Genomic DNA, 26,983 nt, shown 5'->3' on the forward strand with positions numbered 1-26,983 from the left:
TACCCCTTCGGATCCCTACATTTGTATCTTTGGGGTAAATACCCAGTAGTGCAGTTGCTGGATCAGAGGGTAGCTCTATTTTCAACTTTTTGAGGAACCTCCATACTGTTTTCCAGAGTGGTTGCACCAGCTTGCATTCCCACCAACAGTGTAGGAGGGTTCCCCTTTCTCCGCATCCCCCCCAACATCCATTGTTTCCTGACTTGTTAATTTTAGCCATTTGGCAAAGATTTCTATTAATTGGTCCCCAACACTGTAATGCTTATGCTTAGGCTTTATGCCTGATCCTCAGCCCTATCTGCCCTGCAACGTAGGTGATGAGACAGTCCTTCCAGACCTGCGTGGAGTCTTCCTGAATGTCTACCTGTTCTTTTACTCGGGGATTCAAGGTTTTCATTGTGTTTTCCTATGGATGTATTCTCCCTCAGTGGTCAGAAGCAGTTGGCTCCTCCCAGTGTCTTTGCAATCACCATTGTCCCTTTGTGACAGAGTTCAAGAGCTGTCTCAGTTCCTGGGACTCTGTCTTCTTCTTCTTCTTTTTTTTTTTTTTTAAAGATTTTATTTATTTATCTGACAGAGAGACAGCGAGAGAGGGAACACAAGCAGGGGGAGTGGGAGAGGGAGAAGCAGGCTTCCCGTGGAGCAGGGAGCCCGATGTAGGGCTCGATCCCAGGACCCTGGGATCATGACCTGAGCCGAAGGCAGACGCTCAATGACTGAGCCACCCAGGCACCCCCCGGGACTCTGTCTTCTACCTGCACTCCATCCTGTGTCATCATGGCGATTTGAATCATTGTAATGGCATTGCTCACCACAGATTATCTCTATCCCATCTACCCTTAGAAAGAGGCTTATCCATGCTCTCATCAAATATGTGAGTAGTGCAATCCCCATATCCCATTTTTAGGGCCTATTTCCTGGGGCCACTTCCAGAACCAAGTAAGAGAAAAATGGCATGCTCAGAAAAGCAACTAAAGAACAGTTAACAAAAGGACTGTCTGTAAGGGGGTGGGAGCAGAATGCAGGGAATCAACAAAAGGATGGTGAAGCAGGAGCCAGTAAGAGCAGAAGCCATGACCTTTCCTGGACTGGAAAAGTAGAGGGAGGATCCGTCCTGGACCCGGTGAAGGCTGTAGGCAAGGGGGACGGTCTCTGCTTACAGCTGTGGGTAGAAATGTGGCTGCTATAAGATCGCTGCCTGGATGGAGAGGATGTGGGGGAATAATGCTCTAACGTCTTTCCCTTCCTCCCCTCTCATCTCCTGGTGCCTCCTCCTGGCTGGACTGGAAGCCAGTGGGGACTGAAACCCTTTTATGCAATTTTGGCGGGTCAGCCTCCCAGGGCACAGAGCAAGGGTAGAGGAGGCTGGAAAGGAATATGGAGGACAAACTGGGAATGTGGTCAGCAGGGTGTTTTGTGTTTTTTCCATGTGAGTATTAAAACTTTTTTAATTTGAGCGTAGTTGATACACAATGTCACGTTAGTTTCAGGGGCACAGCATAGTATTTTGACAAGTTTATATGTTACCCTGCACTCATCCCAAGTGTAGCTACCATCTGTCCCCATACAACATTATTGCAATATCATTGACTGCATTCCTTATGCCGTACCTTTTATTTCCACGACTTATTCATTCCATAACTAGAAGCCTGCATCTTTTTCTTCCCTTTAGCCATTTTGCCCATCCATCAATCTGTTCTATCATATGAACATTTTTTTTGCAGTAATTTAATCTCTCAACCCCCAAAAAACTGAAAAAAATTACTTAATCATTTTTGAGTGGTACGTAATAAAGACATCATTTTAACTTAAGAACTGGGACCAGTATTATTAAAGTTTATATCAAGTCTATTCCACAAATAGCATTTAATACTATTAATAACATATTAGAAATTTAAACTTTTTACCCATTTAACAACTGATCATAATTTAATAATAATAAAAATAATGGCTAACATTTATTTTGTGCTTTCTCTATATTAGGTGCCATTATAAGTACTTTGCAGGCTTGAATTGATTTATTTTTTTTTTAATTAGGTCAGAAATAGTATGCTTTGCCAACAAATAAATTATGACATCTATCATGTTTGTTGGCGACTGAATAGGTCTTGAAGCACAGACTGAAATTTAACCATGTGATTCAACATCCAACAGACGAAAGCTGCTTTCTTGACCTGGAGTTTTGGATTCTCGCGTTTTGCCCTAAACAAGCAAACAAACTGGTGGTTTATTTTGACAGTGTTTGTGTTCTGTGTTAAATGACAAGAAAGGAGAGATGGCTTCATGCTGTTACATGTAAACACTTTGCCACTAATAACATATTGTGTGTATGGGCAGTCTTTATTCTCAACACGTGAAAAGCCAGATTGGATATAATTGTCAGTACATTTCCTTTCCAAACATTCACATTTAGAAGTAGCAGAGATAGCTAGATGTACAAGATATGATTTCTGATCAGATGGCTGCAACTTACTTACCTGGCAAAAACCATCCCACAGTGATTTTGTAGAATTATTACCATTTTTTACAGTCTTCATTAATTTGTTATATTTTAACATCAGTGTTTTCTATGCTTCCTGACTTGAACCAATGGCCCATTGGGGGTGTAATGAAATAATGTATGGCTGAGAATAGGACATTTAAAAGGAGTGTAACGATCGAACCCACTGTGGCAGTTAGCACTTTTTCAGCTAAGTTACAAATTGATGGAGAAACTGATTTGTTAGCATGTTCATCTGACCTCCACGATGGGCTGTTCTTGCCCCACTGGCGTATTAAGGAGTTCTTGAAGTTTTGAAGAATTATTTTATGTAGTTGTTTTTTTTATTTTTTATTTTTATTTATTTATTTATTTATTTAAAGATTTTATTTATTTATTTGAGAGAGAGAATGAGAGAGAGAGAGCATGAGAGGGAAGAGGGTCAGAGGGAGAAGCAGACTCCCCGCCGAGCAGGGAGCCCGATGCGGGACTCGATCCCGGGACTCCAGGATCATGACCTGAGCCGAAGGCAGTCGCTTAACCAACTGAGCCACCCAGGCGCCCTGTAGTTGTTTTTTTTAAATGGAAGTGGAAATCCTTGTTTATGAATGTGAATCCTTGCTACCGTCTGTAACCCCCAAAAGGTTTATAGATGGCTCTTTGTGTCAGGCAGTGCAAGGGGCGCCTCTGGGCCTGCTCTGGTTTTGCCCCAGAAGATGCTGTGGGCCGCATGAGCTTTGCAGGAGGCAGGGGAGGGATGACAAGGCTCCACGGAGCGGGGAACCAGCTTCCCTGAGGCCAGGTGCCCAGCACGTCAGAGCCGGAAGAGGCGTTGGGGTCATAGAGTCCATATTGCCTTGATATTCCCTATTGAGGGGGAAGCAACTGCAGAGGTTTCAGTGTCAGAGCTGGGATGAGAGCAAACACTCTCTCTTTTCTCCTTATAAAGGATTCCAGAAAATATTTGCTGTACATTTCCCACCTTCCCTGGGGATCACAGATGCTCATTTCCTGGGTCAGGCATGACATCTGTCCTGGTCAGCTGTGCCGCATGGTCTGCTGAGCCTGGGTGAATGGCAAAGGTGGGCATTAACTCTGGAGTCCAGGAGTGATTTCAAATCCTGACCTCTGATGTGTACCTGGGGCCGGTCGAGTAGATGTAGGGATATGCGGTTTTCTTGTGGGTTTAGACAGCAACACTCAGAGAACCTTCTTTGAAGCCAGGAGCTGCTGGTAGGGCCAGTAAGCAGACCCTGAGATGAGTAGACTCTGTGTCCTATTTGGAGAAGCAGTGTGGCTCTCACCACAACAATCTTCGTGATCAGGAGGGCAGACCCAGAGAGCCTCGAATGCAGACAACAATGGCTATCTTTCTCCCGAGTCAGGGTGCCCCAGCAGTGGAGCTAACTTCCTTGCATTGGAACACTTTTCAAAGCCTTTTAAACTGGAGCTTTATTCTCTTTTCCCTTTTTTTCCCATAACAGAAGGCTCTCTGTTCTCTGAGGCAAGATTCAGGGTCATCTTTTTGCTGCTGGGTGGCTCCACCTGCCACCCTGCCTAGCAGAGAAGCCAGGCCGAGAGTGGTGGGGCAGGAACAAGAGCAAACTTTGCACAAGGATGAAACTCTCTCTGCATGTGTGCCCGTAGCCATGGCAGGTCAAGTGTTCGGCTCTGAGGGTGTTCTTCTGCGAGGTGTAGGGAAAATTCCATTCCCATGCATTCAGGAAGGTCTCTGGTCTCTCACCTGCTCTTCTACCCCGGGCTCAGGCTGAATGTGAGCTCAGAGTGGCTGTTGTCTCATCGGTCACTTAGAACTGTGGTTTCTGTCCTTTGTGGGTTTGCAGAGCCCTTTGGGAATCGCTGAAAGTGATGGAGCGTCTCCTCCACGAAATGCTCACGGCACAGGTGCGCTGGGTTCTGTGGACGCTTTGGCGGTGGGGTCAGTTCCCACAAACTCTCCAGCAATCCATACACTTAGGGTTCAGGATGCTGAGGTTGACGACATCCGCAGTCGTGGGTAGTGCAGGGTTGGCCTCCCCCGTGCGCCCCCCGCCCCCCCCGCCGGGTGTGGGCCGCTACCAGCTGCCTGTGCATGGACGGATGGCTGCTAGGCTGGATGTGGGCCCCATGTGGAGGATTGCCTTATGTCGGGAAGATTTGACTGTTAAAAATCCTCTACTTGGTGTTTCTTTTTTGGGGCTCCCAACTTTTCTCCTGCTTCACTGACTCATATTCTTCCTCCTCTTTTGTCAACATGAGTATTTTTCAGAGTTCTGGTGGTGGACCTTGTGCCTTCTTTCTAAATCCTCTCTGTCTCTCTTTTTTTTTTTTTGCCAGTGATTTCCCAGTGAGTTTTCAGTCCCGCGTTCCCTCTTGAGCTCCAGACCATTTCCAGTTGCCACAAAGATGCCCCTTAAACCCGCCTGCCTCCCGAGCCCCCACCCCTCTTGCAGCCCACCCACCCTGTCCTTACTCTGTGCTGACGGCCTGCTGGAGCCATGGGAGGCCCCCTGATGCCCTCCTATGGATGTGTTCCCTGCTTTCTGCCCCGCTGTCATGGCCTGGTTCCTGTCCCCCTCTCACCCTCTGGAAAGTTACAGAATTTTTCCAGGCACCTCTTAGCTGGCTTGTCCTTTGAATCATATTCTGAATTGCAGTCCTGTTGCCTCCGGGCTTCGAAACCTTGTTTGCGCTCCATTCCCTATAGAGGAGGAGGTCCCTGGCAGAGGTGCACGAGGGGCTCTCCACGATCGGGACCCACCATCGCAGGGGCTGTGGACACCATGGGGGTACTCTTCATCTCCGCACATCGTCACGCGCAGCGCCCTGCAGCTGCCAGTGCGCACCTCCGACTCTCAGGGCGACGGCATAGCTGTGCGGAGAGTAGCTCTGGCAGCCAGGGCACGGGGTAGGCTAGAAGCCAGGGAATGAATGCTTCGCCCTCCCCCCAGAGCAGTCCTCAGTAAATACATGACCGAAGGGAGCTGACATGTAAACACCCCAGCTTCCTTGTCCCTGGGGTGGGATAACTCTGAGGGGGCACGCTCCGCATTGGCTCCCAGAGTCGGTAACAGAGCTAAGAGTTGCCTTCACAACTGGTGTTCCCTGGGACCTTCCAAATACACTCCTTACACTCAAGCTCTTATTGCAGGGTCTGCTGTGGTGGTGGTGGGGACCCAAATGAAGTCGCCAACTGACCTTTTCCTAACTACCTCCTCACAAAGGCTCTGCTGTTCCCTGTCCATGTTTTAGCTCCATTTGAGCTTGTATATTTGCTCCAGAGAGGTCCTCCACCTAGGATGTGTTCCTGCTTCTGCCTTCTGGAATCCTGCCATTCTTCAGGGTCACTCAAAATGTGGTGTCTTCCAGGAAGCCTTCCCAAGGACTCTAGCCCTCAGCATTCCCACCGTGCTTACTGTGGACACCCATCTCTCCATTATACTGTTGTTTATTGGATTCGATGTCTGTCTGCTCTGTAGGAATGAGGCCTTTGAAAAAAAGATGTTTTTATTCACCCAGAGTCTGGCACTTGGACCTCCGACAAATGCTTGTTGCGTTCAACTCCCTCAGCTCCCCCAAATCATTGTGACCCTCTCCTTACACCCACTTTAGTAAGACACGCATTCTGAGCCTCATTGGCGGGGTGCCCTGCATTTTTTCTTTGGAGGCAAGTTAAGTCTTCCTTTCTGAACCATCCTTCAAACTCGAGGCGACCAGTATGCTCAGACAGTGAACTAACTATGCGTTAGGCGTAGGGGCTGAGTGGATAGGAAACCGCAAGGCTGAAGTCTTCAATTCAGAATGCTTACAGTAAACTCATTAGTTCAGGGGTTGGCAAACTTCTTCTCTAAAGGGTCAGGCAGTAAATAGCATGGGCTTTGTGGGACATATAGGATCTCTGTCTCTTATTCTCCCCTCCCTCCTCTTCTTCCTCTTCCTCCTTCTCCTTCTTCCTGACTACGCTTTAAACATTTAAAAACCATTCTTAGTTCTCAGGCACTGCAAAAACAGGCTGTGGGCTGAGCCCCCATAGTTCAGTGACTCATCCAGGGAGCGTTTATTGAGCGTCTTACCCTGTGCCTGGGCCCTTTTTGGGAAAGTTAGGCTTTCTGACACGTCCCCTCTGAGGCTGAGTATATACCTGGCGGGGGGGAAAGAGCCCTGAGAAGCTGGAATGAGTTGACCACAGTGTCCACTGTGGCCAAGCTGGGGACGCGGCGAGAATCTCCTTCTCTGCCCCATCCCTGTTCTTTCTCTGCATGGCGGCTTTCTAGCAGCATGGCTTGCTATGAGTGTGATTGTCATTTTAGCTGGAGGCCGGCTCTCCCCTCATTGCTAAAAGGCTGCCCCATCTGACTGAATTTTCTGTGTGATGATGTCATCTTATCTCTGCTTTTACTTTAGAGACTGACTCTGTCTTCACTCCCTACCAGGCCCCAGTCCTTTACTTCTTTGGGGCCATATTAGCTGTGTGCATTTCTCCTGTTGTGATTTCCTCCCTCCTCCACCGTCCTCCACCTCTGGTTTCACTCAGCTCCCCTCCTTTGCTGCCTATCGGGAGCCCTCCCATCTGTCTCTCATGCTTATAGTCATTCTCTTCCATTGCTGGTCCCCATGGCTCTGTGGTGTCACAGGCCCTGACGTCAGCCCGGGGTCAGAGCCGGTCAGGGGCTGATGAGGGGTCCATTTGTTGACTGCCCCCCAGCGCAGTTTGGGCCTCACATGTCCCTGCCCTGCGCTATCCACCATGGCGGATGGCTTTGTGATGAATGAGATCCCGGGGTGTCTTGTCCTCTGCACTGCAGAGGAGTTAATCATGCACTGGTTAATTTGGTCTTTGTAATAGGTAATAAAAGATAACATTTTCTCTGAAAAGCTCTTCGTAGTGGCACAGATGCACAATAAGTAGAAACCTTATGTCTGAAATCCACCCCACCCACTGGCTTTCTTCACTTATAGTTACCCATTCTACAGAAATCCATTCTAACAAAGAGGAGAGATGAATTTGCACATTCCAGAGTTTCCCTTGGTTTGCCAGAGAATTCATTGCCAGCTTTTATGAAGTAGTGAGCTCCCTAGTGCATTTTAAGTGGTTTTATTTGCAAGGTTTTGATTCAGGTATAACTTTTCAGGAGCATAGGGAGTGCATAAAATGAGGCATATTCATGCTCACCTGGAGCAAATTGTTACCCCGTGTATGTGAGGAAAAGATCATTTGCAAGTCTGATGTGGATGTTCTACCCCAAATCCCACAGGGCAGTTAGTTCACGTTCCATAATGCAGATTTCTCCTACTCTTTTATCTTAAGAAGCTCACCTGTAGGAATCTGTCTTTGGAATGCAGGAAAGTCAAGATCTGAGGCTTCAGGTTGAATGTGATTATGACCCATTGAAGGAATTCAACAGATCATGGTGGCATATGAACAGACCCCTTAGAGAGCTCTGCCCACTGAAGAAGGACTTGTATCCAATTTCTCTTTGCTCAGAGGTTCCTAACCTGGTGTTCTCAGACCCCAAGAGGTCTACCCGTGGGCTTCAGGGACCCACCAGCCATCTAACAAGGCATGCAGTTTTCAGTGCCTCTGTTTATGTGCATTCTTTTGGGGAGAGTCTAAGGCTTCCTTGGGATTTGCAAAGGATTTGGGACCCTAAAAAAAAACTCACCTGTGGTACGGTCTCAGGAGATGAGATGCTCCATGAAGGTGGATCCTTTGGCTTGTTCTCTGCGAGGTCCCAGTTCCTGGAACAGTGTTTGGTGCATTGTTGGTGCTCAATACACATATGTGGGTTGAGTGATTCAATAAGTAAATGAATAAAATGGCAGCACCGGGACATGAACCTGGGCTGCTCTGTGATCCCAGAGCACTCTGTACCGTATCCTCCCAGAGGAAAGAGGCTACTTTGGTTTTCCAGGAAGGCTGGGCTGGCAGTTGGGCACAGACGAGAAAGGAATGGCTGTATTCACTGAAGACCCAACATGTGAATCAAAGACCCAAACTGCCACAGATAAATCTTAAAGCAATAACCAAAGCAAAGACTACAGGAGGAAAGACAAATTGGATTCTCCGAGGCTCCCTTGCTGAGCAGTTACCCCTGAGGCTGGGGAGAGTTTGGGCTTTGGCCAGCCCTGCTGCTGGTGGCTGGGAACCTAGTGCAGAGCACTTCTGAGGTGACTAGAATGGGAAGCAGCTGCCTTGGGCTGGTTTGGGCTCTGACTCTGGGGAGAAGAGCATGGGCCAGGCTGATGCCATGGGCTTCTGTTCCAGAAGCACTGCCAAGGGCTACCTTGTGCCCCGAAGGAGGCAGTCTGCTGAGATAGAAGAAGCACAGAACCAAGGGTCACAGGGCTTGGCTTCCAGGTCTGACTCTGGCTCATGGCAGATCTTGGATCACCTGCTTCCCCCTCTGGATTTCAGTCTCCCTTTCTGTAGAAGGCTTAGCAGTGTCTGTTTTTATTCTTCCCAAGCTTAGCTGGGGGAGGTGGGCAGGAGTTGTGACTGGGTTTTATAAACTATAAAATGCAAAGGGTAGAAGACACTTGGGGAAAGAGGGAACCAGCTAACTGTGCTGGGCACAGGTCCTCCTGTCTGGGGTCTGGGTCACTGTGGTCACACGTTGTGGTCAGCTGGTCAGGGAGATGCTCCTGGTGAGCAAGGGCTGTGTGGGAAATGAATGGAGATCAAAGTTGGCAGGAGTCTAGGAATGCAGGGAGGAGGCTTGGAGGGGATGTCATGAGAGACTCATCGATTACTCAGGTAAATGGAGCTAGGGCTCCATTTGTGCTCACAGATGATGATCTGGCCCTTTTTAGAGAATAAGAGTTAGTTACTAGAGCCACTTAATTCATTCCAGGATGCTGAGCTGAGCAAGACTGGCTTAGCCCACTCATGATGACAGAGCAGGTGCTAATTCCTCTTAAGGGCAAAGATGGCCAATGGCCCATTCCAAAGTCATGGACATGTTCCAGTTAATAGAGGGATTTGCACCCAAAGTAGCTGGGAATTGCCTGATTCAGAGTCCTGGATGGGAGATGAGTAATTCTCAGCATTTCTAGGACTCCTGAGGTTTGGTTTAGACTGAATGACACTGTAAATAGTGCTCCTGAACCCTGAGGCCATTTTCCAGGGGAAGGGCAGCACTGTCAGGAATGGGATGAGGTCCCATTGAATTATTTAGTGTTAGATATTAGTTAGATGTTTAGTTCTGTCCTGCTCAGAAGCAGAAGGAAATAGACATTGAGACTGCCTTGCCAGCATCCATCCTGCCCTCCCCCAGGTCTAGCAGCCTCATGAGTTGGGTGGCTCTGACTAGTCCAAGTCAGTCAGGGAATACCCACTCCCCACCTTGCTGGAGAGATGGATGGAAAAATGGTCCAATCAGAACAAAGCTTAGGGCTTTAGTTCTGTGGCCTGAGAAATGACACTCTCTTCCCCTCTGAATGTGAAAGGTGAAGCATAGAGTCCTCGTTGCTATTGTCAGTCATTTTGTAATTATGAGGAAAACTGATCTGAAGACAAAATTAACACGTGTAGGGCAGCAGAGCACAGAGGATCACAAGGAAATGGAGCCAGACTTCCTGTAGACATGAATCAATAAAGTTCCTTTATCATTCAGGTCAATTAGAGTTGGCTTTTCTGACTCTTGCATCAAGTGCTTTCTAACTGACATACATGGACATGATGGTTTCTCAGTCTCTTCTCAATCCTAGAAGTCAATGATTTGATTTTATAGTTTAATTTCCTGGGCTCGAGCCAAAAGCAGGTGGAAATGAGCATGTGGGGCTAATGTTCTTGGACACTGGGGCTCTGCATTGGAGGTTGGAATGCTGGAAGCTGACTGGTGCTGGCATTTCTTCGATCCAGTTATCACAGATACCTCTAAAAGCTGGGAGGGAAGATCTTTACATTGTTGGGGCACTGAGGTCTCGAGGCTGGTCTGGCCTGTGGTTTGTTGGGGGCCGGCGATAGTCTAGTTCTAGAAGAATCCTCCCTGAAAATTTAGGTTTGTTCTTCACATGGTCTGTGGATTAGAAACTACTAGTGAATTGAGAAAATGATCTCTTCTAAGTTGTGTTCTTGCCTTCCGGAGTCAATTATCCATAAGTCTTAGCGCTCACTCTGGTACTTAAAACTGCACAGTTCCTAAGCCCGTATGTCAGAGGAAGTGAAACAAACAGGCTTCTGTTTTACAAATCCTCAGACATTTCCACAAAGGCTCCCTTAACTGTCTCTGACAGTAAGAAAATTAACAGATGCAGCTGACAGTGTATAAAATGATCATGTGTGTCGAGGTCTCAGAGGATAACATAATGTCTTCACTAGAATGACTGGTGTGATGTAGGCTAGTAACACAGGAGATGGATGGGTAGAAAGCCTGCCATGGGTTAAATGCCATCATTACAGGCTCTTTCAATCAGGAAATGCTGGCAAGCACCTGCAGCCTGCCTGATACTGGGCTGGGGACCCAGAACCCAGGCACGTTGGATGATGTTGAAGGAGGAAAGCATCTCTTGACCTTGAGGAGCTGTCCGGCCAAGCAGGGAAGAGAAGGCACGCATACCTAACATGTTGCCAGGGCACGCTTGCAGCTGTATATGTTCTCAGAAGTCTGAAGAAGGAAACAATTGTTGAGATCTGGGCTTTCTCCAGGGAAATGGGGCTTGAATTAGACTTCAAAGGAATTGAGCAAATTATTATTTGGACTGGAATTATGTATTATCGAATGAACCTTGAAGCAGCCATTCATTGGCTAGGGCTTGGAGATTTTATTTACTAAGAATGTTGGAATAAAATTTATTATAACCAGAATTGGCCTGCCCTGTATTTGTCCTATATTTAAAACATGTAATTTTTCATAGTAACAGCAGAGAACATGAAATTTAAATGTAGGCTTCTTTATGGAGTCTTGAAAATGACTTTTCTTCCTGGATGGAATTGGACTATTGACTGTGTTAGGTTTGGAGGTGATTGAGCAAATAGTATTTTCTATTTGATCTTATTATATTTTAATCACATTGCAAGAAATGTCAGAATAGTACAAAATGAGAAACTTCACAAGCTCATATTTCATTATGAAGTCAGTTTGTACAGAGCTTTGGAAAGGACCTCACTCACATTGATTTGCTGCAGTGATCAATTATAGCTCAGCTCTAACGGGCTGAAGCTGGTGTGCAAGGAGCTTCCGCCATGCTGAGTCTGAAGGTCACTTCTCCACATCCCTCTGCCTGGAGCCGGCATGTTCTTCCTTGTTTTAGGGGGTGACTTGAATCTGGAGGCCAGTGGATGAAATACCTCTCACTGTGGCTCTGGTTTGCTAACACATCAAGCCATCATGGCTGAACAATATTGTTCAGTTTTATTTTGAGATACTCATTTTTCTTGCCCATTTTCCCCTCCTCTCTATCTTCTTCCCACTCAAGAGGTATCAGGCTGGGGGCTTCATTGCCTCTGTGGAAGTGCATGGCCAAGCTGCAAGCAGAGGTTGCCTGCATGACTCGTGGGCTATTCTGTTCTAAAAGCCAAAGCCCATGGTGCAGGATGGGATTTTAGGAAAAAGGCAAAGTGCATGGGGGAAGCAAGAGGCAGAGAGGTTCCACACATCACCCTGAACTGGAGATTGCCCTGTCTGGGCTCCTGAGGGTGACAAGTCCCAGACATGATGTGTTTCTAGAGGTGGGCTGCCGCCTCAGGCTCCCACGTCTTTGATTGATGGTGTGGAGGCCGCAGGGAGTAACAACTGTGCCAGCCAGAGGAGGTGATGGAGTGCATGGCCAGGTAGTGATTCTGGCAGGACTGGGAGAGTAGGAGCTCCAGAACAACCCTGTGGACTCTGGATGGCCAGTGACTCTGTGGCTTCCGTTCACCAAGGAAGGGATCGTGGCCAAGGTGGGCCATTCTGGTATCCTTAGTCCAACCTTCCCAGGGCCTGGGGCCTCCTTAGGAGGCATGCCTCTGCCAGTCCCTGTAGTCTCCAAAAGCAGCCTCTGTCTTGTTGCCCCCACTGATTTTCAGAGAGCTCCAGGGCTGAGGATGAAGGGGGAGCTGGAGAGAATGTGTTCAGCCTGTCTGGTTCTTCCACCGCAGTCAATTACAATCTTCATCTTGGCATTTAGTGGTTTTTTTTCCTGCTGTGCTTATTAACCAGAGAAGCATAATGGGAAACACAAAAATCACCCCTCATCTCCTCTGCAGAAGAATGTAGAGCGAGCTAGTGCTGAAAGTGTGAACTAGTAGTTCACGTGGCATCCAACAGTGTTGAGGATCATTATGTTTCCCTCAAAAATTGGAAACACCCTGTGTTTCTATCAGTTTTGCTGCAGCACCCTGGGGTGCCTTGGTGCCAAGTTTGAGAATCATAAGACTAGGATTCTATTGTATGAAAGTTCTATATATTGTTTAAAACTTTTTGAATAATGGCATGGTGCTATATTTGTGCATACCACATATCACTGGACAATCTTGTTGGACTTTGAAGCCATTAACAAGTTTTCTCTATTACAAACATTGTTACAATAAATACTTTGTAGGTTAATCTTTGAGCACATTTCTGATTTTTTTGTCAGATAAATTCCTAGAGCAGAGTACCTCGGTCAACAATAATCACATGTTTAGGGCTGTTTATGTGAATCATCACATTTCTCTAGAAAGTTTGTGCCAGTTTATACTCACACTATGCGTGTACAGGGAGGCCTCTTTTCTGTACCATCATCTTTGCCAGTCTGATGGCAACAACTTGCTTAATTTGTATTTCTTTGGTTATGAGGAGGCTTGAACTTTTTCATATGTGTGTTAGTCTTTCCTGAATTTTCTGTTTATGTCTTTTGCTCATTTTCCTATTAGAGCTCATTTTCCTATTAGTCATGGTTTTAAAATATGCCTGTGCATTCTTTGTCATTCTTTTTTCGGAAGGTGGAGCCTGGGTCCCAGTCTCTCGAATGTGGGCTGGACTTAGTGATTCACTGCCAAAGAACAGAATGGGAGAAGTGGCAGAGGTGATAATGTATGGCTTCCGAGTCTGGACCAGAAAAGATATTGCAGTTTTAACTCTCTAAAACGGTTTGCTCCAGGGGAAGTCAGCTGCCGTGATTGTGAGGACAGACCAGCAGCCCTCTGGATAAGTAGCGAAAGCCGCGTGGGGAGGAACTGAGGTCTCCTATCAAAGGACATCATCAACTTGCCAGACATGTGAGGCAGCCATCTTGGAGGCGGGTCCTCCGGCCCCAGCCAAGCCTTCAGATGACAGCAGCCCTGGCTGACACTTAACTACACCGTCACAGGAGAGGAGTTTAGCTAAGGCCCCAGAGGTGGAGAACCAAACCTTAGCTGCCAAGTATCTCCTATTCTAAAGCCAGGAGTTAGGACTGCACTGTCTAGTACAATAGCCAGCAGCCCCACGGGGCTACTGAGTACTGAATGTGGCCAGTCCAATTTGAGAGACACTGTAAGTGTAAAGTGTAAGTGTAAAATGCACACTGGATTCCAGAGATGTAGCATGAGGAAAATGGTTGTAGAATATCCCATTAGTAAATTTTTATATTGCTTGCACATTGAAATGATAATATCGTAGTTATATTGCATTGAATAAGCTAAGTCCAGTGACAGGGTCCAGTAGTATGTGATATTTACAAACATAGTGTATACTCATTACTTTGTACTTGATTGTTGATAATTAGACTACTTTAACAGTAACTAAAAATGGATGTAATCAGTGATGTACTGATCCTCAGACTGCCTGGGTTAAATCCTTCGAATTTTAGCAGCCCTGTCTTTAAAAAGTGGGTAATAACAGTCCATGCCTTAGTGGGTGGGTTATGAGGATGGACTCAGATAATCCAAGTAAAGGGTTCAGTGCAGTGCCTGATCCGTGGTAAGCATGTCATAGGATTTACAGCTTTTGTTTTTATTTGTAATCAAAGGAGGAAATAAAGCCAAGCATCACCTTTATTGACTTCCTTGACTCAGAGTAAGCAAACTGTGTGTTAAGAGGATGTGCATACGGTACAGCTAATGAGATGTTTTATCAGCTCTGACAGAGCTCCAGGCTGCCCTCATTCCATAGTGGTGAGATTCAGCTGCCTTTCTGATGTCAAGCCCTTGGATTTGAAATCCCTTGTATGCTGTACAAATTAGTTAGCTTTATTTTATATTGTACACATGTGGAGTTCCCACCTCTTGACTTCAACATTCAGATTTATGTGAAAATCATGCAAATGATGCTTCCCTGAATCAACCAGAGCCTCAGATGTCTCTGTCTGACATCTCCACTGCCTTGCAAGATGAGCTCTGTGTTTACCAGTTCCTCAGGGAAGGCTCAGGGTGCCCTCAACCATCCTCCCCAACCTTCTGAGTGCTCCCCAAGGGTGGGGCTGCTGGGCTCAGTTAGCTCAGCACACAATGGTAGGTGTGTTTTCCTCTTTTCTCTGGGTTTAGCTGAGGCCCCCGGAGGTGGAAAATAAAACCTTAGCACCAAGTACCTCATAACCTGAAGCCAGAGATTAGACCCGAGCTGTCCAATGTGGTAGCCATCAACCTCTGGATTCTGGAGACTTAGTATGAAAAAAAAATGCATCTGCTCCTCCCCCTGCCTGAAGTGCTCTTACCTGATGTATCTGCACAGCCTACTTCCTTTCTTCCTTCGGGTCTCAACTCAAACACGGCTCTCTCAACCTGGCTGAAATGATAACTCCACTTTCCCAGCTACCCCCTCCCCCACAACTAGCATGCTATTGTTTCACGGAGTGTTTCACTGTTTATTACCTCACTAGCCCCTAGACTATAAGCTCTATGGGGGCAGCAAGGTGGTTTTGTTGTGTTTTGCTGCCTGTTTTGTTCATGGATGCATTGATGCAATGTGGGACATAGCAGGTGTTTAATCATTATTTGTGAGTGGATGAAGGATAGTGGACAAACAGTTATGAAATTTGCCAGAGGCTTCCTCCCAGGGCAGGAAAGATGGACTGAACACAGAGATGATTGAAGGAAGCAATGTGAGAAAGAATAATATTATTCTATGCTTGTACCTGTCAGATGCTCCTTGTGGGGGGTCCAAAGCACCATGGAAAGGGAGTCTGAGCTCTGCAGGTGCTCATAAGCCAGTCGACAGGTAAAGCAGTTAGAGTTATGACCCAGGCTGGGAAGTGATGTGAGGGCTGGATTTTGAAGAAGCAAGCAGAGGCACATCAGGCAGGAAAGAGGGAGCCCACATTTTAGACAGGGTTGGGGTCTAGAGTGTGTGAGAGGCAGGTGGGCAGGGGGAGGAGAGTGCATGGGGTCTGGTGGAAGAGGGCTTGTGTTTCACTGCTTTGGGTTCAGGGCTATTTCTGAGCCCAGATTGCTGGTGTGGCCCATGATGAGGGCATCCAGGGTTTAGCAGGTAGAGAGGGCAGGTTCGTTCTTGTTGCTGTTGTACCGAGACCAGCTCTTGGTCATTAGAATGCTTAGAGGGAATAAAAATGATATTTATAGTCAGTTGGGACAGAGGGAGCATGCTAATCCAGTGATGACACTCCATCCCCGGGAATGAAGATCTGTAATCACATTTCAGCACTGAATGGAGGTCCCACTGGCGGTGGGATGTTTACATTCCCTCAGTGGCTGTGTCGTGGCTTATGGTGCACTGGTGAGAGTTTGACTTTTGGTGCCCAAGTAGTGGCAGCCAAGCCATGATCTCTTACTGGCCCACGCTGTAGGTGATCGGCTTTTCCTTGTATTCAGATTCTCAGTGGCGGCAGGCACCTAAACCCTCGTTAGCATATTCGTTCTATTTGTAGATGCTGATACTCTTGTGGCACCTTCTCAATATGGAGGAAGGAAAATGGGGAGGATTGGGGCTGAGTGTTAGTTAGCTATTGCCGTAATAAAGCTTTGTAACCAAACTCCTGCAGACTCAGTGCTTGGCAACAACAAATGCTCGCAGGCTCAGAAATCTTCAGGTCGAATGTGGTTCAGCTCATGTAGGCTGACATGGCTGGGTGGGGGTGGGGGCACTCCAGGCAAGAGATTGGATTCAGGTCTATTCCATGCATGTTCCTCCTAGTGCCCAGGGTCAGGGGCAGCAGTTGCCCCGAACAGGCTCTTCTCCTAGCGGATTACCAGACATGTGAGCCAAGCTAAGCCACATTCATATATTTAATTAAGGTCTTTGCTTGGGTCACTTCTCCTGTTTTCTCTTGGGTGAAGCAAGTCACATGACCAAGTCCAACACCAGTGGGGCAGGGGCAGGGAAGTATACTCTGCTCACATTGGAGGGGAGGAAGCGAATGGCCAAGTTATCACAGGCTGCAACTCAGAGAAGAGTAACATGAAAGTTTAGAGATTAGGAGTCTTGCCTCAGGCATTAGCAAAACCCTTTCTCAGAGACTGCACTAGGCTGAATGATGGCCTCCCACAGTTGTCCTTGTCCTAATCCCTGGAATTTGTGAATATGTTGTGTCACATGGCAAAGGGGACTTTGCAGATGGGATTAAGGTGAGGATTTTGAAATGTGGAGATACTATCCTGGATTATCTTGGTGAGCCTGATTGAATCACAAGGGCCTTTATAAGAGGAGGCAGGAGTCAGAGAGAAGGCTGTGTGACCATGTGGTGACAGAGCAGAGCTGGAAAGAGAAGTAACCCTGTGCTGGTTTTAAAGATGGTGGAAGGGGCCGCCAACCAAGGACTGCAAGCAGCTTCTGGAGGCTGGCAAGGAAGCGGATTTTCCCCTGGAGCTTCCAGAAGGAACCAATCCTGCTGGTTCAGCCAGCCCTTAGAGAGTTTAGCTCTGTAAGACACATTGTTTCTGACCTTCTGACCCCCAGAACTATTTAGGAGAATAAACTTGTATTATTTAATTTTTTAAATTTAAAGTTTGTGAGTAATTTTTAAAACTTGTGAATTTCAGTAAATTTTAACAGACTCCAAACCTTGAAGATCCAAACAATATCCTGAAAATACTGAGACAGTTTGATAGCATATTTTGGGCTAGGTGCAGGGTGAGGGGCTTGGCCTTTTCTCCCATGTCACACGGCAAAGGTGTGCCCCCCTGTTATTGTGTGCAGTTTCCCTCCTCCTGCTGCAAATGTGGGATCATGTAGTCTCTCAGTTCATCAGTTTTCCTTTGTTTATGAGGGGTGATTGGCCATATTTTTCCTTCTCCTTGGTGGCATGAGCTTAAAACCTTCTTAGCTTATGTACTCTACCACTTTGCCAACTGCACACACCTGGAGGTAATGTTGAAGGCACCATCTTATCTATGGTGATTATGGATAAAGAAAGGAGGACTGTTTGGGGGTATGGATCAAGGGCTGGCCACCTGAGGAAGAGTGCTCCCCTTGGCCACCACCACCATGAAGGCTAGAGAATAGAACCTGATCCAAGAAATTATGGAGTCTTCTAACTTCTTCCCTTCCACCTTCCCTCCATCCTCTCCTTACTTCCAGCCTGGGATGACATAATCTGATCTGTTTTTTAAAAAGCTAGCTAACTGGTGACTCTGTGAGGATGAGGTGGAATAGACCAAGAAGACCAAGAAGGAGGCTGGCACATTAATCTGGTCAGGAGGTGATGAGAACTCGAAACAGGGCAGTGACAATGAGGACACATTTTTAAAATAGAATGATTGGGACCAAAGGAGCTAGGTTTTGGGCCTGCTGTGTTTGAGGCATGTGGTGGACACTGCCCAGCTCCCTTCTTCAGGACTGAGGCCCTCATTCCCCCAGCTGACCTGGGTGTAGGTTGATAATGGCCCATAGCTGCATCCCTTTCTTCCCTTGGCTCAAAGGAGCTTCATTGCCCAAGGAGTCCTAGAAACTTGGAAGAAATGGTTACCAGAAGGATGGGAGTGAGAGTTTCTGCTGGATTTGGCAACATTGAGGTCACCAGTGACTTCAGCAAGAAGAGGATGAGGAGGGGCCAGGTATGGGTTATAGGGGCATGAAGACCACATGGGAGGAGGAGCTAGACTGAGTCTTGAAGGAAAGGTAGGAAGCAGGGCATGGGAATACCTGCCAGGAAGGGGGGATGATATATGTGAAGGAACCCAGATTGGAGAAGCCACCTAGTGTGACTGGAGGGTGGGGGAAAGGGGGGAAGGATGGCTGGAAAAATGGAGGGTGTTCAGGTATGGCTGTCTTAAATGGTAGGCTCTGGAGTTAGAGCAGAATCAGCCAAACTATCTCCATGCATGTGCAAAGTCTCCTGGGTTCAGGATACTGTTCTCTAGTGGGCACTGGGCATTTTGTCCCCAGAGGATGGACCTGGCTGTTCACATGGATGTTTTGACTATGGTAAGGACTCCATGGGTATGAATGCAGATGTAATGAATTTTCTAAAGGGAGTTCCCTTAAGCCAGTTGAATGCCTTGATCAGTTTCCTATCCTGTCTAGTAAAATTGTTTCTAATTTTACTTTTTAAAAATTTTTAACAAAATTATTTTCTAAGAATTTAATCCTATTTTGTATGAATTATATAGGAAGGATTTAATACAGCTGTCAAATGTATCCATGATAACTTCTGACATTCAGAATTTTTTGTGTGACCACTGTTTCTAACGAAACCAATTTTCCTGGACAAATATTTGAAGATCTAAATTTTAACAAGACAATTTGATCTTTATATATATATAATCTCCAACAGATTTTACAATGTGAAATTTTAACCATTATCAGTTCTCTTTGGAGGAGATTATTCCTTCTAATACAATTTATTATGACCAGGATAAAAGGTTGATAGTTTTATATTTATTTCTTCACTAATTTATTACAAATTTATGCGTAGGCCTGTGGGATGCTGCTGGTTTGCTATCTTGTCCAGGATTGGGTGACTGGATTGTAAATCTACGATTTCTTTGTGGGCCCTGTGTAAATCGCCTCCTTTGGGGGCAGGACGGGGAAGTCAGGATGCCCTGAGGGCCCGCACATGCGCACAAGCTGTGGGAACCGCCTGCGTCTGTTCCAGGAAGCTCTCCCGCATCGAGCGCCCCTTCTGCGCAGTCGCTGTGCTAACACTTCACAGACATCTCTCTCTTCTGCACTCTTTTTTTTTTTAAAGATTTTATTTATTTATTTGAGACAGAGAGAATGAGAGAGAGCAAGCACATGAGAGGGGGGAGGGTCAGAGGGAGAAGCAGACTCCCCGCCGAGCAGGGAGCCCGATGCGGGACTCGATCCCGGGACTCCAGGATCATGACCTGAGCCGAAGGCAGTCGCTTAACCAACTGAGCCACCCAGGCGCCCTCTCTTCTGCACTCTTATCCCATTTTACAGAAGTGGAAATTGCAGCACAGCGAAGTTAAGAGGCATAATTGCAATCGGATCTGAGGTTCGTCCAAGTCCAAAGTCCATACTTTAAACCCCTGGGTTATAGTGTATCTCGCTGTATCTGTGTGCTCAGCGGACACTCACTCACTTCCTGGTGCTGTTTGAGCACGAGGGGGGTTGGGGGTGGGTTATGATCAGAGAATATCTAGTGGCGACCCTTGCTGTTGTTACACACACACACACACACACACACACACACACACACACACACACAAAGCCGAGGGGAGAGAAGGGAGAGGCCCAAGGTCAAACAGTTATTGGCTGGCATGGCTGGCTGCAACCCAGATTTCCAACGCCCGTGCCAACCTCTGGTGGTGGATGCCACTCGGCTTAGCTCAGTGGTCTGCACGAGTGTCTTTGAATCTTGTGGCCAGTGTGATGGGGGGAGGCAGGCAGTGTGAGTAGCTTGAAACTGGGGATTCCTGGATCCCAATTTCCTTTATGTCAGGAAAGCTGGGAGAAAATGCCCCAGTGATGGGGACTCTTAAACCTTTGGCTAATCTTTAGCGACGATGTCTCTCAGTTGCCACATGGCCCTCCCAGGTCCTTGTGGCTCTTGGCAGCGTCTGGTTTCCTCATTAGAAGGAGCTGAGTGGGACCTCAAGACCTGTGTCCCCCGTCTGTGGGAGGCTGAACAGGGAGCAGGGGAGAAGGCTGCTACTTTAGTCTGGGGGCCCAAGGATACACACGAGTTGTGTATCCCACCTCCATTGTCAATAATGCCCTCAGGGACTTCTGGTCTTGAAACAATCACAGAGAAGCCTTTTTCTTTGTGCCATTATAGCATATTTACTTTCTCTGATTATATAAGGAATCCTGGTTCATTGTGTTGCAGTTTTCATATTTCATAAGGACAATCATAGTTAGAATCATAATAGTATGTGAATGAGAAAGAAGTCTTGTTTTTTCCCCTCTTTCTCGAAAGCCCACATTCACACAAAGAAAGGAAGTGTGGGGCTCAGAGCATGAGCAAATGACTGCGCACTTGACCTAATTAGACGGAGAGGAAGCTGACTGGCTGCTAACAGGCTGGGGTGGCTTTTCTCCATGTGGAATTCTGGGGGATCTGTGCTGGCAGCCCTGGCCCTCAATCCCACTGTCTCCCACCAACCAGAGCTATGACAGCTGGTCACATTACATATGCAAGGGAAGAGGGCTTTCAAAACTCTGCATCTCAGATATTCTCCACTAATGCTAGGAGAGCAAGCCTGTTAGGAGAGGGGCGATGTAGCTGGAAGGTTACTAAGAAAACTTGGGCGGTCAGCGGAGGATCCTTGCCTTTGCTGCCCTTCTCTGACCCCCAGGAGTCTGGCTAGGGGCCCACACTGATGCTAAGTTAGGCATAATGTGATGAGTTTGCTCTCTGAAGCTGGAGATACTCCTGTTCCTAATATTCCACCCCAAATGAGGCCCACATCCAATGACCCTGTTCTGACAGAATGTTTTTAGCTGGTCAGGCAAAAGGAACCCCAGGCCCTCGTTGCTGGTCTGTCTGCCTTCTTTGCTGTCCTTTCTGGGAACAACGTGGAACTTTCCTTAGCGTCTCAGGTGGCCAGCTGTCTCAGGACTGTGCCCACTGACCGCCCACCTTCCGGCAGCCTGGGCCACCCCAGAGACCCCAGCCTCCATTAGCAGCAGATACGCGGAGAAAGTCCGACAGCCCTGACCTGCCAGTGAGTCTTTCTTTGTTTGACTCCATTAGCAACCGACCTCCAAGACTTTGTGAGAAGAAGATTCTAAAACCTGCCGGCGCGATCCAAACAGCTTTCAGCAGAAACAGTTGGTCTGAATTCCTCTTGCAGATAGCTCTGGGCGGAGAAAGAAGAAATTGCTGTTGCATCTCCCAAAAGCATTTTGTAAAAGGACTATTTATTCTAGGTACAGTCTATTTTGACCAGCACCTCGCAGACAGTCAATAATTCCAGTTTGTTTATGATTATCCTTGCATCCTCCCCCTCCATCTGCCTCCCGAGCCTGCGCTTCTCGCTGCGGCCGCCCCACAGAACAGGGGAGCATCTGTCTCTCTAATGACCGGCCGTGGCAATCTTGGCTGTTCAATATGGCTAGATGAAGAAAACATTTAATTTCTACTATATGGGGCACTCCAAAGCCAGATTTGACAACTGTTCCATTGAACACTAGTATTTCATAATTTCCTTTGATAACAAAAAGAAACAGTTCTTACTCCCAGAGGAATATATTTACAAGATGGAAAGTTGATAACCAGGCCACTAGAATGACAAATGGTTCTAAAATACACTGTGTATTGACGTTGATGAATGTGCACTGCCTTCTGTGAGATGGAGTTTTTCCAGAGAGTGTCTTGGTCTCAGCCTGAAGGCCCTGCAGATGTCTTAGTGAGAAGCAAGAGTCTGAGTCCTGTTCTTGGGGCCTTCTTGGAGTGGAGGAGAGAACTCTTGGGTGAGGGCCTCTGGGTCAGGCATGAATGGGAGGTAGAAGCACCAAGGGAAGGAGATCCCCAAGGGCTGGGGCGGGGGGGAGTTGGGTCAGAGAATCTTCATGTAGAGGTGAGGTGCCCATAGGGTAGTGAAGGATGGAAAGGGCCTTGGTAAGTGGGGAGTTGGAGGGACAGGGACAGTGAAGATATCCAGACCATTTCCTACCGTGAAAGTGAAGGGCGGTCAACTGGGGACCTGGGTGGAGGGGGCAGCTCTGTGGGTAGGGAGAGGACCATGGATGAGTCTCAGGGCTGTGGTCTCCTGCCCTTGGCTGAGATGGCTAGGTCATGGTAATGCATGCAAGCAGAAGGAAGATATGTCTCCTGCTTCAGCTCTGTGGCCATGGAGGGAGGGATCCCAGAGACAGAGACTAACAAGACTGTCATTATTGAGGCACAGTTTTGTGCTGGGCATTGGCCCAACACCTTGGGGAGTGTTTTAACAGAAGAATCACAAAGGCCAATTGGCATGATAGGAGCTTGGGACAGGGCGGTGGCCAGGCTCCTCGGAGCCCTCTCGGGGTGGGGTTCTTGCTCCCATTCTAGAGACTCGTTTTCCTTCATGCTTCTCTCTTCCCATGAGCCAGTGACCAGCCCTGTAATCCAGAGCGGCATAGACCCCTCGCCTGCCCCTGATGCTCCTGCTCATGCCAACCCCTGCCTGTCCTTCTGGGGCTCCACGTCGGAGGCCTGGGCTGTGATGGGAGGAAGGGAAGGCTGGAGTCAGGAAATCTCCTTTTCACCTCCTGAACTGGCAGACATCCTCAGAGACTAAAGCGGTGGGAAATGGGCACAGGGAGTGTGCAGTGATTCTCCAAAAAGGCACTTTCCACCAACATTTTGCTTCAATTCCCCACTGCTTTGGGCTTTTCTGAATAATTAATTGGTGGAGCAAGCATTTGCCCTGAATTTTTTGGGTAATTAGTAGGTCAAGCACCTACCAGAAAAGAGGATTTCTCGGGCTCCCTCTGGGTTCTGTGTCTTCACAGTACTGTCCCCTCCTGGCATCACTTTGTGAAAAACCCACCTGGCTTCAACTTGCTTCTTGGGTCAGAATATGATTCTGTCCCCGCACCCCACACCTCCCAGTAATCTTGGTCAGCTCACCCTGAGGAGGAGCGAATCCCTACAGATCTGGATTGGGAACTCCCAAAGAGAATAGGACTGTGTGACCTATTTCCCTCCTCAGCACACGTTTAACTTAAGAAGAGGGTGGTGGATTAAATAGCCTTTGTTAAGAGATTTTCACCATGTCTCCTGAGCTATTATAATACCAGCCTTAAATAGTTCTACCCTAAACTCCATTCAAGTAATTTCTAAGGCTCAGGGCGATAAGTGATTTAGTGATGCTTTTATTTTCAATACTTCCACCTTGCAACTGAGCGGAGAAGGGTGGCAGGGACTGTGGGAGGGAAACGTTGGACTGTCATATACACCTTGCAAGCCTGGCTCCCAGTCATGTCCCCTCCTCGGTTAAATAGGCCAGTGATCTCTGCTTTATCCCATCACACGAGATGGGGTGGGGACTTTGGAAAGTGTAAGATGTGAACATGTTATTAGGTATTGGCATCATGTGGATGGACCCTCTGCCCTTCGATTTCAGCCTGTGGCTGTTTTTTCACTTAACGGCTGGATGCTTGAGCAGGTTGTGCACTGCTCAAAGGTGCTCAGTTGAGGGAGCAGATGGGGGCTGAAATCTGGTCTGCACTGTGATACCAACCTATGTGCCCTTGGGGCTATGTCTGCTTGGCGGGGGGAGGGGGGGCACATTTTCTGATTCATATAAAAGAATAGGCTGGTGGCAACCCTGGCTAGGAACCCTTAGGCTGGTCTCAGAGCAGGGCCTTGTCACTCAGAAGTCCTCACCTGGTGAATCCCTCCAGGAAAGAGCATCTATGCCTAAGTCCATGCACTCTGGTTCTCATTTGCCCACTGCCCCAAACATTCTGCCTGTCCTCTCGTTCCCAGCGCAAGTCCTCTGAAGTTCATCCTCATTGCATCCTTGAAGGGCTTGGAGTCCAGCCGATGGCCTCTGCCAGGGAGTGCTGAGTGATCAGCATGAGCTACTCTGACCCATTATCCACCCACAACCAACCCACTCCCCCAGAGGTTCCTCCACATCTGACCCCTATCTCTTCTTGCCCCAAGGCCTGGTCCTGGCACCTTGAGAGGACTGTGGGTTCCCACAGTCTCATGTCTGCTCTTGGCCATGGGCTCCAAGTTTGCTTCTCCAGCTGTATTACAAGAGAGGAGCTCTTGAAAATCTCTTACCTGTGGTCTCAACTCTCTCCCCTGCCTCCTTCTGCCTGTTTCCCACATGGCTGAGCCGGCAGGGCCTGGTGCTTGCTGGTGCCCCCACCTTTGGAAGGCCTGACTGGGCTGTGATGTTGGGTTTGTCTGTATTTAAGGAGAAGCGCTTGGCTAACTCTGCTGTCTTTGGCCCAGAGCAAAGGGCCTTTCCATCTGGTCCATCTGCCCAGCAACCTGAGCAACTCATAGGGAAGGCAGGCAAATCCCCAGTTAGCAATTTAGAAACTTCCTTTTGTCTTGTATGCATAAATTTCCCCCAGAGACTCCACAGGGGCAGGGAGTCATTGGTTGAAGGCAGGGTTTAGGGGCTCAAAACGGACTAGCTCAGCCTTTTAACTGCCCCTGGGACTCCCTACCCATTACCCACCAAAGTAACCCATCTAAGTCATATTCCGGCTTCAGCCCAACACCAGCCTCACTCCCAACTTAACCCAGGGCCCAGGCAAGGTCTGAGGCCAGAAAGAAGCCAGCGGGGGGGTTGGGGCGGGGCAAACACCCAGTCAAGGACATAAGGAAGTTTGCCCTCAGCTCTTTAGGTGCTAATAGAAACAAAAAGAAAGTTAACCTAGATTCATTCTCTAATCACTAGATCTTATTACAGCCTGGTTACATCATCTATCTTGGTTTACATTCTCTCTTAACCTGTTTTTTTAATTGGTGACAATAGAGCTAAAGAGCCTTGTGTTGGACTCCTACATTTGGCTGGGCTGGGCAGATTGAGGCAGTTTATTGTAAGCATAACAGTGGTCTCTGCACAAACGAGAGGTTGTTACTAACAGTGGTGGCTTTATGTTATGGGAATTGTGATTAGGACGGATCAGCAATGCAATAAAGGGCCGCTAAATTAGTGGGTGCCACCGCTCAGATAGAATCACTGGGTTTGGGTTCTCTGGGCTGGTCCTTGAGCTTGCATGGGCCTGCCAAAGCCTGCTAGAGAAAGTTGGGGAGGGGAACTCTTACGTTTTTATAGAATAATGGGGGTGGCAGATTCAGTGCACTGGACTAGCCCTGGGCCTCAGTCTTGTAGATCTTACTTTCTCTGCTCCCACTGCAGCAGATGGCAGGAGGCCCCAGTCCCCAGGGGACACCTGTGGGAGAAAGCCCACCTTAGGTAAGATGAACAACAGGGAGAACAGGACAGGCTCAGGTATGGCCTCTCTCCGTTGTGCATTATGGTCAAAGAGAAGTTCTCTTCTCACAGCACACCCCTGGTGACCAGGAGGACTTCTTGGAGCATTTCCTCCAGCGGTCAGCAGGGGGCAGGGGCTTTTTTTCCTGTGCTCTGTATTCTCATAGCTGGATTAGGCAGCATAGCATTGTTATCATCAATGGCTAATTTGGTCATTGTATCACCTGAATGTCTATTCAGTTTCTCTCTTTTTCCTTGGTGCAAACAGAACACAGCTCTTTGCATACTGTCAGTGTCTTTTTGCAATATCAGTCTTCCCTCTCCGCTGGTTCTTGTCCATTTAGCTTGGAATTGGTGTTTCATTTGATCACTGCTCACAGTTTGTCTGGCTTTGGGGGCCAGAAATTTTTTTTTTTTCTGCCTGGGAAAAAAAGTCACTATATTTAGAAAGCAATTTCCCCAGAATCGGGAGCCAAACTGATTTTATGATTCAGAAACTAAATGAAAAAGAATTTTTTTTTTCCTTTTAAGTTCCTAATTTTCCCTCAGAAGAAATATATGAATAACTGTGCATATGTCTGTCTGAAAGGACAGAGCCATGTAAGTTGATGAAATTTTATTTATTATCATCTTCAATGGCCTATAAATGAGAGAGAGGGAGAATACACACACGCTTAAGGCCTGCCTGCTTACTGATGCGCTCTCTTAAGGATGATATATATGTCGTACACTTCTGAATTCCTGATTTGTAGATCTCAAATCCTTTGAAACAAGGAGTAATAAAGACAGGCCTCTAGTCCAAAGCATCATTGTCAGTGTCTCAAGGATAATGAGGTTGTCTCAACTGAGTGAAGTCCTTACTATTAATTTTCTTTGCTTTATTTTTTTGAGGTATCAAAAAAAAACTTGTTTTGCTTAATATATTAGCATTAATTTCTAGGCTTTGAAAACTAATCCTACTTTGAAAGGAGAGTTTTAAATTTGAAATATGAGGCCTTACAGCGGTACCTTGGCATCATTAACCGTCCCTTCAATATTAATTGCAGGTATATCCATCATGGGGAACTTGTTTGTCATTAACGTGAGGGAGTTGCGAAAGCAGAGGCTCCTGGAACCCCTCCAGAGATAATGATGTCACTCAAAACTGTGTTCTGGAATCGATCTGACCTCAGAAAGGGGCTGTACCTATTGACAAAATGACAGTTGGTAGTTTTAACAAAGCTGACTAGTGGCAGTTTTAGCAAATGGAATGGGAGTTGGTTTGTGGATGAATGTGCCAGGCAACTTTTATTTATTTATTTATTTATTTATTT

This window comes from Leptonychotes weddellii, chromosome 7 (genome assembly GCF_054177405.1).
Source record: "Leptonychotes weddellii isolate Sample4059 chromosome 7, ASM5417740v2, whole genome shotgun sequence".
Taxonomy (NCBI): domain Eukaryota; kingdom Metazoa; phylum Chordata; class Mammalia; order Carnivora; family Phocidae; genus Leptonychotes; species Leptonychotes weddellii.